This window comes from Triturus cristatus, chromosome 1_2, assembly GCF_964204655.1.
Source record: "Triturus cristatus chromosome 1_2, aTriCri1.1, whole genome shotgun sequence".
NCBI classification, from domain to species: Eukaryota; Metazoa; Chordata; class Amphibia; order Caudata; family Salamandridae; genus Triturus; species Triturus cristatus.
Window position 1 is genome coordinate 19,444,694 of NC_140580.1, and position 12,707 is coordinate 19,457,400.

At 52.7% G+C, this 12,707-nt stretch overlaps 1 protein-coding gene and 1 pseudogene across 6 annotated transcripts in view; one reads left to right on the forward strand and one right to left on the reverse strand.

The window, feature by feature from the left end:
* Positions 1 to 12,707, reverse strand: part of DRAM2 (DNA damage regulated autophagy modulator 2) — a 348,983-nt gene that overhangs the window by 321,598 nt on the left and 14,678 nt on the right. The window lies entirely within an intron of this gene.
* Positions 1,927 to 2,045, forward strand: LOC146866661 (5S ribosomal RNA; annotated as a pseudogene).

Sequence of the window (12,707 nt, forward strand, 5' to 3'; positions counted from 1 at the left end):
CCGGCCCGCGGTTCACCCAGGAGTGGGCCAGTGAGGCACTGGTCGGACCTGGTCAGCTGCGCATGGCTTTGGGGGGCGGCGCTTCGTTACCCTGCTCTACTCTACTTTAGTTTAGTTCAGGTCCGGCCACCAGCATTCATCCGGCGCCCCCGTGCCAAATGCACACGGGGGGCGGGTGCAATCTCTCCTGTCTGAAGCTCGGTTATTCAAACATCGCTTAGAGGGGAGGTTTAATGCCTTATGAGTTGGTTACTTTCCGCCTCTCGACTTAGCCCACAACGCGAGTGGAATTGTACCGCTGGCTACGAGCCTGAGACTGGCCCGTCTGTAAATGTACGAAAGGGTGGATAGGAGATGGCGGCAGATTTGTATGATTGTTGCGCTTTGATCTCGGCCCCCGCCGATCGCCGCGGTCTGTGGTTAAGGCTTGAGGTTTGCAGCGCGAGTTCAGATCCCGGCTAAGCCGTACTGCCGCTGCATGTGAACTTGCGAACTTCTGGCGACGTGTCACAGCAATGTGCTGTGGAAGAAACTGCGCAAAATCATTCTTTATTGTATCTCATGTGGATTTGAGGCTTGGTGTTTTGCCAGATAATCCATCATCTACTGCATAACATGCAAATTGGAACAAAATAATGTTTCTAGTTGAAACTGATCAAAAGTTGCTGCCGGCGCATCGAGGGCTGCGCGCGCCGCCCAGTTGGCTGGTCCACTTTCTGTGGCTCATTTTGTATGTGGCTATTAAACTGGCACTAATGAGATGAAAGGTATGCTCAGACAGCGTTAACCTGTGTAAAAATGGCAAAACTATGGAAGTAATGTCATCACTAAATGCGCTGCATTAAGCCGCATAATTAAGCTTTTCTTGCGCTATAATTTAGTTACTCAGCCTTGGCGCATGATCTAGGGCTTCCTATTACATGCTATAAATTGCATGAGGGCACAGCAGCGGCGAGATTTCTGCGGATAATTTACATAAATATGATAGCGTTAATAGTCTGGTGGTACGTGGGAAGCGTGTCACGTGCACGGCCTCTTGGCGCTGAGTAACATCTCTGGCTACCTCATTTTCGGCGCTGAATTCTAATTCGGGTCGAGATCAAACCGTGCATCATGTGTACAGCTGTACTTCTGGGGGTGTGGTTAATCCCCACCCCACAGCTCCTGCACACATTGTCTGCCGCCAATCTCGCACGTGAGTGCAAATTTCTCTGCTCACCAGTTGCATACCTCCTTCGGCCTGCTGAAAAGGCCTCCCTGGGTGCCCCGGCAACTGCAGGGCGTAGTTTTGCCGCTTCCACACAGGGATCGGGCATGTAGGGGGTGGCATATAAGATTGTGCTGCCGCGGGGGGGTCATCATTATCGTGCATGAGTGTGCCCACGACTCGGAGAGGCCACCGTCGCTCCAGTGATTAGGTATGCTGGGGCGGCACTTTTCATCGATTCACTGCGGCCACTGGGGGGTTGTGAGAGGGCGCAAGTTAAAATGCAGGGCAGCCGTGCGCACCCATGTTTGCACAGGTGACTTAGGGGAGAACCGGCCCTACTGGGGTTGGCGGTCCGAGCGCGGCGCCCCTCTAAAGTGCCCAGGGGCAGTGTAATAGGCAGTTGTGTAGTGTAATATTAGCGCGATTTTGTCCTGGGACATGGTAGCACGGGCTTGGTGCGGGGTCGGCTGGCTAAGTTTGTGGCGCGCGCAGTTCGAAGCAGGGGAGGGGCGCTGTGGGGGCAACACGGGGGTTTGCCTGTGGGCTCAGTGGGATGAAGGCGGGGTTCATTTCATCCCGTCGATTTCCTGTTCACCCCCCTTTTGCGAATGCAGGCACGGTGCTCAGGCTGGCGCTCCAGTGCAGTCGGTCGAGACCGCACTGTATAAATGTGCGGGACATTGCGGTCTGGCCGATCCCGCTTTTGAGCCTTTGGTCCGCACGGACACGCCTCCCTGAATGCACCTGATCTCGTCAGATCTCTGAAGCTAAGCAGGGTCGGGCCTGGTTAGTTCTTGGATGGGAGACCGCCTGGGAATACCAGGTGTTGTGGGCATTTCCAATAACCTGCGGTTCGAGTCGCGCTATATCAATATGCAGCATTATTAAAAAAAAAAAAAAAAACACCTTGCCTTGTCGAGTTGCGCGGGTCATTTCATCCCTCCGGGTTAACTTATCTCCTCTTTTGGAATGTGGATGCGCAAACGGTGCCCACGTTAAGCGCGCCACTACCTTCGGTTCGAGCTCGCGCTATATAAATATGCGTCCAGGGCTACTAGGAGTTGCTCGGTAGGGGAGACGACTGGACAACTTGTGTGCACCTGCGGTCTCGAGGCTTTCTTTCTTTTAAAGTCAAAGCGCCGGCACGCCAAGTGCCTTTAGCCGGGGCATTTAAGGTGCTTAGTCCAGGAAAAGGACACCGCACGATTGGCGGCCCAAGCACAATCCACGGTCGCCAATTGAGTTGTTTGCTAGAGTAAAGGTAGGACATAGTTGAGCACAGAAAGAGAGTCTCCTCTTATTTGACGCTCTCGGCGGTCCCAGCACTCGGGTAGGTAGTCTCCAGCACTATGTCCACAGTTTCTTTATCAGGTGCAAAGGCAATTCGACCCCGTGTCGCCTCCTCATCACTGTACTAGTTAAAGCGCTTCAATGCCTTCCAGACCTTCTCCTGCCCATGCATCGGCCGCAGCGAGATAGTGGTTGGCGGCCGCATCGAACTAGGGTTCAGGGGGTTTCGCGGGCAAGGTCTAAACCTTCCTCTGCCCAAGCGTCGCCGCAGCGTGATTCAGCCTAGGGTAGAGCGCTCATTACATACTGTATCGATCGTGTGTCCGTCGGCCTTTCGCCCGCGGGGATACTTCTCAATGGCGGCGGCCCTCGCGAGCAAAGTAAATGAATGGGGGTGCGACGGCAAAGAAGCCGCACACCCTGCGCCGGGGGAGCCGTTAGGAGATTAGCGTCGGTTCACGGCCCTAATACACCAGCACTGCAAGGCTGGGAGCTGCCTGGGTCCCCGCGGATCGCGGGCGGTGCAACCCCCATGGCGCTCCCTGGATAAGGTTATCGCCCCCCTCCGGTCGGCTATGCTGCCGTTGAGGGCGGGGGGGGGGCATGCAGTGGGATCTGGGTTTACGGACACGATGGGAGGGGCTTAGTAGGACTTAGTCAATCCTCAATGCTTGAACTTTACTGACAGCGCGCAATGCTTAAGCCAGACAGATTCCCGAAGCTGGTATACCTAGGGGGTTACATCACTGAGGGTTCTGTAGGGGCATAATTCCCATAAGGAATAGGGGATAGTGGGCAGGGGCAGGAGTCGCCCCTTGCCCATGGTCACGCGCTGGCAGCCAGGAGCACTCCTGTGCTCCAGGTTTAGCAATCAGGGGGGGCTGGCCAAAGGTTAAGTAAAACCCTTCTCGCCATAATAGCCTAAGCGGGCAGGCCCAGAATTGTGAAGGGGGTAACCTTCCCGCATGGGGGGGCGAATAGTTCTTGGCACATCTTCTCAGGCCCAACGGGTCCTTTTATTTCGGCGGACCCTAGGATAGCGTCTCGGGCCTTGGGGACATAGATGGGGCCATCTACAACACCAGGAGCTATAGCTCATTGGTAAGTCTTGTGCCTGTGGATATAAGGGATCTCACAGGGTTTGAGTCCCGCTAGCGCTGTCACACGGTCATGAGGTGGCAGATTTTCAAACTCTTCCTTTTGCAAGGCTAGTTGCAGGTAGCCCTAGATAGGAGAGGTTGCAGGTAAGACTATAGCGGGTTGGTGGGGGGCCCTGGCTGCGACGGTGAGCCGCCTCCAGGGCTGTGGCGGAGTTACAGGGCGATCTGGAAGCAGGCCGGTACAAAGGGTACCTCTGCGCGGCACCATAGGGGGTGCCTGAGCCAAAACCGAGGAGCCTCATGGGAGGGTCCCGGAAGCAGTGTCGGTGCCCCGCTAGTCCTGCGGGCGGTTGTGGGCCTGAACAACCGGGGGCTTGCTAAGCGACGCTCCGCCCCCAGAAGGGGGGCGTGAGTAGAATTGCCAACAGCACGTGATCGTAGAAAGAATCACCTGGAGGGCAGCAACGGCGGGCATCGCTCCCGCGCTGCCCGGCTCATCAGGCGGGCAGGCGACCCAGTTGGTTGCCTGCCCTTGGATCGCCCGTAAGATAACCCACCCATTACATATTCTGGAATTATGTAATAAACCTGCAGCATTGTTACCCAACACCAACTGTCTTGTGTGTGTCATTTGGGTAACCTATTATGGGGGAGGGGGGACAGCGGGGTGCCCCTGGGGGTACTATGCCGCTGACCGCGGCCCCCGCAGGGGGCCAATCGGCGGTCGGCGCCTTAGTGCCCCCGGGGCACCGGTCACCCCTCCACACCCCCTCCCACGGGGGGGAGGGGGGGCGGGGACGCAGACCAGAGCCCCCCTCCTCGGGGTGGCCGGAAGTGACGCGCAATGCGTGTCACTTCCTGGCCCTGGTGTGAGGGGGAGGCTATTTAGCCTTCCCCCACCCTCCTGGCGACCTCTTTGTCGCCCACCTCGCCATTTCCCTCCCTACCGCTTACCCGGCGTAGGCGTTGGGTTGGGGGGATTTCTGAGCGTTGTAATGTTTTCTTTTTCGTTGCAGGCGGAGTTACAGGGCGATCTGGAAGCAGGCCGGTACAAAGGGTACCTCTGCGCGGCACCATAGGGGGTGCCTGAGCCAAAACCGAGGAGCCTCATGGGAGGGTCCCGGAAGCCGTGTCGGCGCCCCGCTAGTCCTGCGGGCGGTTGTGGGCCTGAACAACCGGGGGCTTGCTAAGCGACGCTCCGCCCCCAGAAGGGGGGCGTGAGTAGAATTACCAACGGCACGTGGTCGTAGAAAGAATCACCTGGAGGGCAGCAACGGCGGGCATCGCTCCCGCGCTGCCTGGCTCATCAGGCGGGCAGGTGACCCAGTTGGTTGCCTGCCCTTGGATCGCCCGCAAGATAACCCACCCATTACATATTCTGGAATTATGTAATAAACCTGCAGCATAGTTACCCAACACCAACTGTCTTGTGTGTGTCATTTGGGTAACCTATTATGGGGGAGGGGGGACAGCGGGGTGCCCCTGGGGGTACTATTTCTGGGCATTCACCACACATTCTTAAGTGGGGTCCTGTCATTTCTGGTTACCTCACCAAAGATGGCACGCACCAATTCAATGCAAAACATACAGCTTCCGTTTCGGATCTGACACCCAAACTTTCAAGAACAACAAAGTTTACATAGCAAATCAACAGGTATTTTTGAACGGTTTCCAAAATTGAGAAATAATTAACAATTTGCGTTGTTGGAACCGGAGTCCTTTCCTTCAAATCGCTCAAAATGTATTTCTTCTCAGACACTGGCTATCCTTGGACAGGAAGGTGCCATCCGATGGATGAGACCTACATGTAATTCATTTCGTAATGCACGCCATCTAACAAGCAAACACATTCAAACAACGGACACACCCCCTTCCCAGACCCTAACGAAAGGGCAACCAACAGAGAATGCGCTAGGATGCGACAAAAAGGAAGTTAGCACTATACAGATGCCAATAAAGTAAAATAACGTCTAAGGTTGCAAACGATGAACCCATTTCCCAAAGCAGATCTGAAGCTCCACTCAGCACCACTCCCACTCACTTCTGTAGCTGCTTCCGGGATCTGCGCAGTGCAGCCAAGGTGTGGCAATACATTTGGAAAGTTTGGCAAACAATGGTCTAGAATCTCAACGTTATGTATAAGTGAAAAGGTTCCTTTACTCTGGGAAGTTTGTTAAGCCGCAAGAAAAGTACATAGCGTCATCACATACGAATGTAACCACCAGCTGCACAGACTGAGGATAATATCGATCATCAGAGGAGTTATGTGTCCCATAAAGCTAAGGCACCAAGCCCAGGGCTTGTATCAGGGTTCAGAGTGACCTACACTGGTGTGACTTAAAGTGGGGTGTAATGTGGTGCTGAATTAGAAGGGGCTAGGACCGCCTCGGACTAGGAGGCATGGAGGGGCGGGACCAAGGCGGGGCAAGGAGATGCCCGGGAAAGAACGGCAGTTAGAGGCAGGCTAGCGACGAAGTAGGTCGCATGAAATAAAGAGAAGTATTGAACCCTCACACGTGTCTGCGTCGTACCTCCGCCGACACTACAACTGGCGACGAGGGTTGGCCACGAAGCGCGTGGTGCATGCCTGGAAGTTGGGACTGCTTGGACGAGCTCCGTGAGCGTGGAGTGCTCCGGACGGCGATTCAGCGCGAGTCGGGAGCCTACCCCGATTGCGTCCGTGTGTGAGGGCCGCGACACGGGTGTCTACCCCGGTTGCTCATGAAGTGCTGCCTGCTGTGATGGCACGTGTGGAGCCGGTGTGCGTGTGTGCAGCCGAAGTGCCTCCCCTCTGGTGAGACTCCGCGTGGTGGTCCCCGCGCGTGGAGAGACGCGACGACGATCTGGGAGCCCACCCCGATCGCGTGCTGCCCGCTCCGAAGTGGCTGTTGAGTGGAGGGTCGTCTGAGGTGCCCCCCTTCGGTGGCGTCGTTGTGAGGAGGACTGCTCCGGTCGAAGAGACCACGATCTGGATGCCCACCCCGGTCGTGTGCTGCCTGCACTGGAGGACTCGTGGTGAGTGCCTCCCCTCGGTTGATACGTGTGGAGCATTTTGTGGACTGGCTGGAGAGCGGTGGTCTGCGTGTGGAGATCGAGCCTGGAGGGGCGTGTGCAAGTGAGGCGGCCATCTTTAAGTCAGGCGCCTGCACCTATCCCCTGTGAGGTTCCCCCGGCGGCCATCTTTAAGTCAGGCAGAAGCTGAAATTGGCAACAAGCATTGACACAAGCAATTGCAAGCCCAGAAAATCATCAAGCATTGGTAACATTAAACTGAAATTGGCAACAAGCATTGCCACATGCAATTGCAAGCCCAGACAATCATCAAGCATTGGTAACATTAAACTGAAATTGACAACAAGCATTGACACATGCAATTGCAAGCCCAGACAATCATCAAGCATTGGTAACAGTAAAAGGAAAACGTATTAAAAGCAACAAACGTTGGCAAACGAACGGTCCTTGCCATGTCGACGTCACCGGTCCGCCAGTCTGGGTCTACATCACCCGTCACTGGGTAGTTGGGCATGCTCGGTGTGTCTTTCCTGCACCCACCTGAGAAGTTGGTTCTTGAAACTGGCGGAGGCATGGGCCTTCGGTGGAAAGAATGGCTTGAGGACTTCGAAGATTTCATGAAAGGGTCGCAGGTGGCGGATCCTGGCCAACAGCTCATAGCGTTACGCAACCTGATAGGCAAGGACGTTGGGCAAATAATAAAAGAACTACCGGCTGCAGATGCGCCATCTTACGCCTCTGTGCGTGCGGCGCTTAACAGAAAATTCCTTCACAAACGAAATATAGACTATGAGAGGTACACATTCAATCTTACTGCTCAAGAAAAGGATGAGCCCATATGCACATTCATCACCCGCCTCAGACGCTTGGCCTGTTACTGCGAATTTGATTCTTTCTCGACAGAGGATGCCCTGCGCCTGAGGGTCATTGAAGGGTGCCAATCCGAATCGCTGAGAAAGAAATTGCTAAAAAAGAGCTATTCCCTCGATGAGATAGAAGAGATGACACGGGTGCATGACCAAGCGGAAGAACATGCCATGAAAATGGAGGCTGGGAGAGGTGAGAAGCGCTAGCAAGCCTTCAGAATTCAATCGCACACCGGATGCAGACGCTCACCGGCAAAACACAGGCCGTCAAGTGACAGGAGGGAACAACGGCCGGTGCGTAGGAGACATCGCAGCTCCAGTCACAACAACAGACGGAGGGATCGGCGGCTCAAGTGCTATCGCTGTGGGTATGATTTTCCTCACACAGATGGGTGTCCCGCCATGGGTCAGGAGTGCCGTAAGTGCGGAGGGGAAAATCTCTTTGAAAATGTTTGCGGAAATCACAGAAGGCTCACATCAAGAGATCATGACAGGGCTTCTCTATTGGCTGGCATAAGACATCAGGCCAAAGCAGTACGGGATCGGCGGGACTCGTCAACGGGTTCCTCTCAGTCCAGTTGTCAATCATACAAAAGTCACAGACAAAGGCACACGTCGTCTCAAGACTCCAGGTCACTATCGCCCATCTCGCAAGACAGTGACGAGTATGTATGCATGGTCGCGGATCCTGACCGACTCAGAAAGTACCCCCGACTCAGTATACAAGTGGGAAAACACAATATGAAGTTTGTCATGGACAGTGGAGCTTCCTTGAACTACATGCCAGTAGCAGAATACCAGCGAATCAAGCCTCGTCCATCACTGTGCCCTGCCCATGTAAAAGTATATACATGGATGTCGAGAAAGCCACTCCCATGCTTGGGGAAATTTTCAACGCAACTCACATACAGAGATCGGACCATCCGCGCACACATCCACGTCATCAAAGGGCCGGAAGCTGACTGCCTCCTAAGCCTTCCAACTGCGGAACGACTACGCCTGGTGGACATCCTGTACAGCGGGGATGATGAGCTTGATGTGACACTAAAATTTCCAAAGCTGTTCACTGGACTGGGGAAGATGACTCGCTGCCAGATTCGATTACATATCAATGAACAGGTAGCGCCCATAGCACAACACCACCGGTGGATTCCTTTCCACCTGCAACAGGCTGTTGAACGAGAGCTCCAAGATTTGCTCGATGCGGACATCATCGAACGGACAGAGGGACCTACACCATGGGTTTCTCCGGTGGTTGTCGTGCCAAAGAAGGGCGAACTTGACATGGTTAGGTTGTGTGTAGACATGAGGGCGCCCAACACTGCCATTGAGCGAGAGAGACACCCAGGGCCGCATATCAGTGATATGATTGCGTCACTTAATGGAGCCACGATATTCTCCAAATTAGATCTAAACAAAGGGTATCATCAACTCGAGTTCCACGAAAAATCAAGATACATAACGACGTTTTCCACTCACGTCGGCCTTTTCCGGTATAAGCGGCTCAGCTTTGGCGTGTCATCCGCGGCTGAAATATTTCAGGAAGCCATCAGGAAGGTCATTCACCACATTCCTAACACTCTTAACTACAGTGATGACATCCTCGTATATCGGTCCACCACACAGGATCATGACACTGCGTTGGAGCGAGTTTGCCACGCCTTGCTGGAAGCCAATCTCACTCTAAACAAAGCTAAGTGAGAGTTCCACAAATCCACACTAAAGTTCTTTGGCCACATTTTCTCGCAAGCAGGAATGAGACCGGACCCGGAGAAAGTGGTGGCGCTGAATGACACCCCCAGCCCCCGAGATGTAGGGGACGTTCGATCCTTTCTAGGAATGGCCAGTTACTGTTCGCGCTACATCCAAAACTACGCGACAATCAGCTACCCTCTGAGACAGCTCACTAAACAAGGGCACTCATTTCAGTGGTCAGCAGAGTGTGAAAGAGCCTTCAAGGACATCAAAGAGGCTGTGGAGTCTGCCGACAACATGGCATATTTTGATCAAAAGGAAAAAACAGAAATTACGGTGGATGCCAGTCCAGTCGGGTTGGGAGCAATACTGGCTCAATATGAATCAGAGGGTGACCAACGGCATATAATCGCGTACGCGAGCAGGAGTCTGACGGAGGCAGAGAAAGCGTACTCACAACCAGAGAAAGAGAGCTTAGCCGTTGTCTGGGCCTGTGAACACTTTCACATTTTTGTGTACGGCAAACACTTTACGCTAATCACTGATCATCAAGCTCTTATCACCATATTTGGCAATCCACGGGCAAAAATGCCCCCCAGAATAGAACGATGGGGTCTTCGCCTTCAGGAGTACACATATACAATCGTGCACAAGCCAGGCAAAGCGGAGAATCCCGCTGACTACATGTCACGGCACCCCAAGGTAACAACACGAAGCAAATCTTCTGTGGCAGAAGAATACATATACTTTGTGGTGGACCAAGCCCGGCCACCAGCTGTGCCGGTCGACGCCATCATCGATGCTACTATGGAGGATGGCACGCTGCTAGAGGTGAAGAGGCGACTGCTACACAATGAATGGAGACATCTGGAAGGTGACGATCAAAACAGAGCGGCTGACAAAAATGATCTGGCTGCCTTCAGGCACGTGAGAGAGGAACTATCAGTGGCCCCCAATGGCCTAGTGTTAAGGGACACTCGACTCGTCATCCCCAGAAGTCTATGTCAGGGAGTAGTCAATTTAGCCCATGAAGGCCATCGCGGAATCGTGGCTACCAAGAGGGCTTTGAGGGAACGAGTGTGGTTCCCAGGTCTTGATGAAATGGTAGAAAACACGTTGAGAGACTGTCCTCAATGCCAACTAGTCAGCAGGCCTGATCCTCCCGCACCCCTGCAAATGTCCAGACTACCGGAGGGTGTGTGGCAGCAAGTGGCAGTAGACTTTTTTGGTCCATTTATGTCGGGACAATATATCTTAGCCATAATGGATGAATACTCTTGCTTCCCCATTGCTCACATCATCTCATCCACCAGAGCTTCAAGTACGATACCTGTGCTGGATGAAGTATTTGCTGCCTGGGGCATCCCTACAACAGTGAAAATAGACAATGGGCCCCCGTTCAATAGTCAGGATTTTGCGGACTTCGCCAAGCATCTAAATTTCAGACATCGCAAAATCACGCCTCTGTGGCCGCAAGCCAACGGGATGATCGAGAGATTCATTTCCACGCTAAAGAAAGCCATTCAGCAAGCAGAGGTGGCACGGCAAGACATCCAGACAGTGCTCAATGAAGTCCTACGGGCGTACCGGAACACACCTCATTCCACGACGGGAAAATGTCCCGCCACGCTAATGCTGGGCCGGACCGTGCGCACCCGGATACCGATGGTGGAGTGGTCTGAGAATCGGACACTGATGACATTGCTCGAACGGACCAACTCAAAAAGGAGAAAATGAAAACATATGCGGACCATCGCAGGAGAGCTGCTCCCTCTGGGATTCAGGAAGGTGACTGGGTCCTGGTGAAACAGGAACAGCAAAGAAAAACTGACTGTCGTTTTAATGAGACTCCTCTGGTGGTCGTCAAACAAAAGGGGACTATGATCACTGCCCAGTCGGATGACAAGAGAATAACCAGGAACGTGGCTCACTTCCAGAAATGTAGTCCCAAGGTGAGAGAGTCTCTTGGTAGTTCCATCCAAAGGGAAACCAGTCCACGTGAAACTGCGACCAGTACTCTGACACCAAGAGCGGACTCTAATGAAGGAAGCAGTGATCGTCCTGAAGTCGACAGTCGCCCTCGCCGACACATCAAGAGGCCGAGTCGGCTGATCGAGGAACTGTAACTATGTTGATGTTATTTTGAGTATACACATAAAGTATTAGGATGAGCGTTTTGAATTTTGTTAAGAAAGGGGGAGATGTAATGTGGTGCTGAATTAGAAGGGGCTAGGACCGCCTCGGACTAGGAGGCATGGAGGGGCGGAACCAAGGCGGGGCAAGGAGATGCCCGGGAAAGAACGGCAGTTAGAGGCAGGCTAGCGACGAAGTAGGTCGCATGAAATAAAGAGAAGTATTGAACCCTCACACGTGTCTGCGTCGTACCTCCGCCGACACTACATGGGGTATATTATTCTATATATTACCAAAATTACATTTCAAGGAATCACAGTTGGCCTCTTTAAGTTAGGAAACGTTGCAATATTGGAAGGGAAGAATTTTTAATTTTTGCACATTGCATCCAGGGTCGGACTGGCCTATAGAGCAATCAGGCAATGCCCAATGGGCTGGGCTGACAGGTTAGAGTGTGGGTCGGTTTCTTAGCAGTTTGTGGGCATGTTTTATGGCCAGGTTGGCCAGTTTTACCTGTTAATTTCCCTGATATTGCCACAAACATTGCCTGCTGCGAACCAAATGCATGCAGCCTCCCATACCGTGCAACATACTCATACAGCGTGTCCTTACAAGTTCAGAACTGGCCTGATTTCCAATTGGGGTCCACCTTTAAAGCTATCTGCTTTGCTAATGGGGGCCACTTTTATTTTGGTGCCTGGGCTTATTTGTAGTCCCAGTCCGACCCTGACTGCATCTGACAGTAAATGTATGCATCATGGCTGCTTCTTCCTCAGAGTGAAGGAAGTACGTCTGCCGCATGCAGCTGTCTCATGGGAGTTTTGCTCCATGTGTGTTTACTAACGTCAAAGCCAGAGGATTATTAAAAGTTCTATGTTCAAGAAAATTCAATGGTATGTTTGTATCAGTTGAATAAATGTATAATATCCTTTCAGTCACCTTGGTCTCTATCAGCTAATGTGTGAGCCTCAGTACAATCGCCTCATTGCCTTCACTGGCACAATCAATGCTAAAAGCTCCCGCCAGATAAGACTGCTAAAGCAGACCTTCAAACCACAACTATTCTAGGTAACTCGGTGAACATTTAAATCATTCGCGTTACTTCCACATTATGTTTTCACAATTCTATTACATCAAAGAGCATATCTGGTCACAGAAACCTATTAAAGCCATACTTCCTGAGTCTGGCGTGTTTATTATATCATTAATTTTCGACAGACTTAATTTAGCAGAGATCTACACACGAACAGCAAACGAGCTTTGTACATAGCAGCAGGAGATAGATCCCAAAGGTGAGAAATCACACAGAAAGACTTGTGGTGGGTGAAACGTAGCAGGTTACCAAGAGGCAACTAGGACAAAATCAGATGCCTGCGAAATCTGACTTCCTGTGGCGTGTGG